The 6934-nt window shown below is 39.3% G+C and overlaps 1 protein-coding gene across 1 annotated transcript in view; it reads left to right on the top strand.

The window, feature by feature from the left end:
- LOC143219589 (nose resistant to fluoxetine protein 6-like) overlaps window positions 1–6934 on the top strand; it is a 28365-nt gene that overhangs the window by 12670 nt on the left and 8761 nt on the right. The gene's annotated exons all lie outside the window — the stretch shown is intronic.

The following is a 6934-nucleotide window of genomic DNA, read 5'->3' as shown; positions in this document are numbered from 1 at the left end:
GATTTCGATGAAACTTTACACAAGTATATAACTTACTTAGACTCACCAAAGGCGCCTTCTAAATTTTCATTACAGGTACAGATAAAAAATTTAAAAATCGTGACCTTTACTATTCCCTTCGCAATTGCGACCAATAACAATTAACAAAACAAATTATTTACACATTAGCTAGTAAACTAATTCTTCTAACGTCTGAAAAGATACTCGAGCTGTTAGGTCCAATTTTGAAAAAGTAATTCGTTTTTTAATGGGTACGAATACTTTGTACACCGAGTATAGGTAAGAAATTTTTATTTTACAGAAAGATCCGCCTAGCAGTTACATTACACTAAATGGTCATCCACGTAAAAGTTAACTCTCCTTGAATATCGACACAATGCTAAAAAAAATCAGTATGATGGAAGAATGAACAATATGGGACTTTGGGAATTCAGTAATTCTGGTTTAAAATAGGTTCTACATCAAATCTCTGTAGCCCACTTATTCAAACCGTAAACTTTTGCGCAATCGTGGGTGTTTTAGGCAAGTTTAGCAATCCGTAGCAGCCATCTAAATGCGTGTGAAAAACGCGTCGGCGCTTTTACGGTTTCCGCGAAACGATAAATCCAAAATTCCCGACAAAACGGTGGTTCCGCAGCAAATCTGCCTGGAATTTTCGTGTTCCGACTCGACGTTCGACGGACGGGATCTATTCAGGGCGCATGCCTTCTTATGTTTGCTAGAAAAAGTGGTCCATAGAAAGTTCACGCGTCCATTGCGCCGGTTCTGCGAGCGGGATCGTTCGCATTGGTGGCCGTTCGCGATTACACCATTTCACATCTTTTCCCCGTCGTCGCCGCTAATTTTCGCATCTTGGAGGAAACTCTTGCACTGCATCGCCTAAACGACTCACAGTCCGATCATTAGCTGCGAACGCTTGCGAAATGATCGAGGCAGACTAGATCCTTCTGCGGGATCCAAATTGTATAGAACGATTGCGGAAAACTGCAGAAAATACTCGTTCCTTCTTTTACGCTAGGTTTATAGGACCCGTTAAACGTTTTACTATTTTTAAGTTTTAATTATTTGTTTGATTTATTCTGTGGATGTTATAAAAGAACGATTTTTAAAATGGATATAACAGTGAAACGATGTGATCAAACTTTCTTGTTGTACAGCAAAATGTTTCATTTACAATTCTGATCTACCGGCAATCTTGTAATCGTTTTTACAACTCTGTAATTCTTAGTTGCAGGTTTTTTAGTGAATTTTTTCAGCCGTAATTATTTTCCATCGTAGATCAACCGGTAACTGCAAGTAATACGATATAATAGTTTCCATTTAAATAATCATTAGAATCATTAGTAATCGGATCGGGTCAAGTCGGGGTCCCGAAAGTTTCCAATATTCGGGTACTCGAAGTTAAAATTGGGATATTTCTGCGATCCCTGCGAGTACCCAAACAAATTTTCCAACCCGACCCGAACCCGAAATGTCGAGTACTCGCACACCCCTAAATAATCATCAACGAGGAAATCTCGAAGCTTGCACACTATAATATCTTAAATCTGCGATGTAAATTTTCTGATGTTACTAGACTACAAATATTATGCTTACAAAAATGCTTATCACTATTATGCATAAAAATAATATTTTGTATGAGAAACGCAGTCCAGTGACATTGCTCGCGATTTTATCAGCCGGGTAAAGCGCCTCGGTAAATTCTAACGAGATATGTATCTATGTAGAGAGATGGAAAGCTTAAACCGGTCTTTGTAGTAAAAAAACACTGATTCATCCGAAACCTCGACTCCATAACATTCTAAGAAATCATTTTTGTCACTGTTGTGCAAAACACGCAGCTCGATCGTCACCGACGACCTCTGCAGAAATGGTCGCCGGTTTCGCTCCTCTTTTCTGGTCTTCTGCGACCTTTATCCCGGACACTGAACCACGAATAGTCAGAAAGGTATCAAGCTCGTGTACAAGCAATTAAAAAGACCGGACTATGTTCCGTCGTTGGCTGTGTCTTCGTGCAGACTGTCACGCGAAACAAATTGCAGAGATGACCGGACAAAAGATCGGTTCTCGTATTCGTTTTGTTGCGTGTCTCGTTTCTCGCCGAGACTCAAAGATCTGGGCAAATCATTGTTTTCTTTCTGCCCGTTTCGCGGAAACCGTTCTCATGGCCATCGGGAAGTGGAAAGCAATTAGTTGGCACTCTCCATTTGCATTTCGCTGGCAGGATGACGCGACGCAAGGGCGGGTCATGGCCGAAACAAAATCGTGAAACTTTTGACAGACTCGAGACGGGATGATGGGACTTTTTGTAAACTGTAGCTCAAACACTGTAGAATAAGGGAAAATCTATTAGAATCCTGTACTCCGAGATTTATTCAAGCTTTGTTCACTGACTCGTTAAGGCGGTAGACTCGTTTCCAGAATTGCAAGGGTGCGGGATCCGCGTTCTTATATCTCGATAATACAAAGGAGGGATTTTTCAGTAGTCAAAAGCGCTAGATAAAAGATCAATCTAGACTGCTATCGCCCTCGAAAGTCCTATTTTTACGTTTATGAGGCGCAATTTGCTGTATTCACAGTCACAGCTTTATGAAAATAGCTACATGCGCAGTTGTATGCTTCCGAATAATGGAAATTACGCCTCGTAAACAAAAAAACAGGAGTTTTGATTGCGATAGCAGTCTAGATCAGATCGATCTTTTATCTAACGTTTTTGACTACTGGAAACCCCCATTTTTGTATTATCGTGAAATGGGAACACGCATCCCGCACACCTTGCAAACCTGGAAAAACGAGTCTACTCCCTTAACGCCGATGATTAATTCAATTGCAATGATTATTAAAATAGTAATTCTACCGACCGTCGTTTGATCAAAGTATTTTCCAGCTGTGTTCTAGATTCTTGCGTCACTTGCGATGTTTCTCTCAAGATGATTGCACGAAATTATCGCAGCGTACTGCAGCTCGCAAAAGTGTCCGCACGTATCGCGTTAATGAATCAATCGGACAAGAAGATTTAATGATTTCAACTTTCAGTCGATCGCAATTCTGTATGGCTTTTTAACATACAAATTGATCTTTTTTTTCTTAGCGCTCTATTACGCACTCTATTCCTGAATATTTTATTAACATGACGGATGACTTATGGTAAACATACCTGTTGACGCCAGACAGTTATTTTCCTGCAGGGACTTTTGTTGGTGTTAGTATGCCGCTAATATGATAATCCATTCTAATGGGAGGACTCGTTTGTTTCCTTGGATGACGAAAAAATGATTCACTAAAAAAACAAAAGATGGAAAGTCAGCTATTTTCATTCGTCATAGACAAGATAACATCTCTAACGCGAAGAACAAGATTTAGGAAAATGGTTAGCAGCTACAACATCAACAATTCTGTATATAAGCAAGTGCTGACAACCTTAACAGAACCGGTTTCGCCAAGTAAGCATTATGAAAAAGATTGAAAAAATGAGTCGCTCTCATTCTAACCTACCGGAAGACGTTGTCGTGTGTCCTTCTCGGTCAGTGTCCTACCATTGACAAATCAGAAGACTCTTATCCAAAATACATTACGACTGAAATCGCGTGTCCTTGTTCTCCATTCATTTCATTTCTACGAATTGGCAAACACATTTAATCGCTTTCTACAAACATTAATCGATAAAATTTCACATCAGTTGTACAAATTAATTCGTAGCCCTTCCTTCGTGCATTTACAAACGAATTTCACCCTTTAACTGTGCGACTTTGCAATTACGAACACACACGACGACGTAGTGAAAGGAAAGTAAAATTGTATATGTATAACAAAAATTCTAGCACAATCAACGTAATATAGTTTACAGCAGTGAGTCATACGCCTAAGAATGAATAAGTATTTGAAAGTATCAAGTATAAGTAAACGCACATACTGAATTGCTTACGCATATTTTTCTGTTAGCACTAGCTAGTAAAATCGAGTAAATACAAAGCAGAGTATTTACTTAAAAAATTAACAAAAGGCTTCGCTCGGCTTTGCGTATACCGCTGAATATGGATACTATGACACAATTAAATGAATCATTCATTGAATTAATTCTGAACAATTTCTGTATAGTTATTTCTGTATGTTATATAGCTGTGACCTATCGCAGCACTCCGCGAAATTGCATCCAAACGAGAATCAAGCCTGATCTTGCACGATCACTTTTTCCAGGTCGATTCTCCGAGGAAATCGCTTTTCGAATTACCTCTTTCGGGCAAATTGCTCGGACTTCAATCGTGAGTTTAACGAATCCTTTCAGCTCTTCTCCTTTCTTCGAAAACTTTCACCTGTGTCGCGCCCGCGCGTTTTAATGCCTCTATTCGGCGGGCAATCTCGCGAGCCGAGCGCAATTAGCATTCTCATTTTATTGGCGGGATATTAGGTATAGTCACCGCTCCTTGCTGCCTGTGTTCGACTTTATGAAATTTCGCTGACACGTAATCGCCACGTAATACGCGCTCCCGGGGCTGAACCGGCGGAATTACCCCGCCGAGAAGATGGTGGCGGTGTTAGGCTACCGGTGTTAGGCGCGCGGCGTTTCGTAATAGCGATTTTTTCCGTCTACTCCGGCCGATAGCGTCCCCGTGCAAAAAGCACCCACGATCAATCACAATTTTCCTTTTGTCATCCATCATTTCTTTTATTCTTCGCTTCGTCCCTGTTATGTAATTTTCAATCACAACACGCCTTTTTGCAATTCGAAAGTCACCGTCTTACTCACTGTATTTATAATTTGGATAGGAACGCAGTCGTGTGGGTCGAAAGTGTAAAATTCTCGAAGCGTGAAAATAACGAAGCGCGAGAAACGCCAAACATAAAGGTTGGAACCTCGTCTTCTAAATCTGCGGATAATTTAGAAAATAATTGTGCGATCAAGTTCGAACAAAACTCATTGGATTCGTTACAAATTTGACTAAATAGTGCACTAACGATAGTCATCATTTTCTATGTATAACATTTTTTTAAACAGTGTAAAGTCAATCTTCCTGGCGGAAGGGCTCATTTTTCTCCAAAACGCTAATTTGATCGTACTATGGCCAAAAAATAAATGAACGAATGCAACGAGAAACAATATGTTCTTGTAGCTTAAAGATGCATGTATAAATCCCATGAAAATTGATTCCCCTATCGTCAATAGTTTTCTAGAGAAAAATTCATAAATATTGCTAATTTCCGAATGATTCGATCTCAACATCTACATATTGTAAATCATTTTGGTGAGTTGAAAATAATACATTGATGTCTCTAAATTCTGGAAACGTTTAATATCGACACGAAGGAGTCATTAATTAGTAAGTTCTAAATTCATCTGGTCTCTTCTAAGAGTGGAAAAAAACTCTTTGCAACTGGACGAGATGAAAAGATCGCCCAAAGACTAAAACATTTGGGACTTGGACGAATGGTATATTCCCCTATTAATAATGTATGGGTCTATTCGTGAAGCTACAACCGTTTGATCCTCCATAGCGTATAGCAACACGTAGAAATCGACAGTAAAGGTAACAGGCCAATCGTGAGGATAGCGGTTTCGTAAATTTGCATTTCTCGAGACACGATTCGTCGAATTAGTCACGGGTCTTGTCTATTTGCTTAACAAATAGCATTGTCTCGGAGATGTCAAGTACATTTTTTCATCGTCACAGTCCTCCCTCACTGTCAATCGCCACCTCCCATCGCTCATCGTCCGTTTCTACTGCTATCAGTTTGATTGTCTATTTATTGCACCATCCTGTGCTCGAGGGCAACAGCGATTTATAATACTGCGACCTTGCGCTTGCAAAACTTTCGTTTTCTCATCTGCCACGAGACGAAACGGAGAACTAACAGTGACACTTGACTTCTGCCTCTCGTTGACGGACGCGTGTACATACCGTTCGTTTGCTGCCAGAGTGACATAACTCAAAAGCCATGGTTTTAGGAGGAGAAGTGCTGGAATGTTCGTAATTGTTGCCACTCAGAAACCACGCGACATTTACATGGAAAAGATAGAAAAATATTGCACTAGTTAAATTATTTGTATAAAAATAGAACGAGTTAGAATGTTCCGAATGGTTTCGCATAGGGTTAATCTCGCATTAAAGTAGCATAAGTGCAGTAGTTGACAAGATGAGCTGATCTAACAATAAGTATACAACGCTTTATCCAAGCATTACATAGTTCTTACCACTCGTGTGGCGACTGTACGGCACTACTAAAATTTGCTGTATGTACCATTATTCAAAATATTGTTAGCGCTATTAGAATTGTTTGTATATAGTAAATTAATAAACAATTAAATATTGAATGAGCTTCTAATACAAAGGGTTAGTTATGTAATTGTTGCAAATGTGGGATGTTTACAACAACAACATAATTCGCACGGCGTAAGACTCGTTACTTCCGTTTTCGGTATAGTAACGCATTATCAAATAACAATAATTGAATTAGAAGATTAGAATTTCAAATACTCCGAGAAAAAAATCATAATTAATAAGTATTATACAACAGTCTCGACCGCTATCCGACGAGTCAATGCGGTAGCCTAATCTAGTATCTTCTTCCGATATGACTATCCGATAGTTTATCTGGATATAACGTAGTTCTTGACTATTACTAGATTCTTACGAAAGCTATACATACACCAAAAAAGCTTAACGATTTATTCTAGTTTTAGAATTTCATTATACAGATAAATAATTAAATAATTGGTTTTAAAGATATCGTTATACATATTGTTCAAGATTGGCGCGCCCGAGCGCCATATTATCACACCGGCGCCAATCTTGAACACATATATTATTCAATCTGCACATTGGTCCTATCGATCCTGATCTACTGAACCCCGATCCGGAACCACCGACGCGCACTGCGGAAAATGGCGGCCAAGCAGGACAACCTAAAACACGAATTCGTGTAATCATAATGACTA

The sequence above is a fragment of the Lasioglossum baleicum genome, chromosome 1 (genome assembly GCF_051020765.1).
Source record: "Lasioglossum baleicum chromosome 1, iyLasBale1, whole genome shotgun sequence".
NCBI classification, from domain to species: domain Eukaryota; kingdom Metazoa; phylum Arthropoda; class Insecta; order Hymenoptera; family Halictidae; genus Lasioglossum; species Lasioglossum baleicum.
The sequence above is the reverse complement of the archived record's forward strand: the minus strand, read 5'-3'. Positions and strand labels throughout refer to the sequence as shown.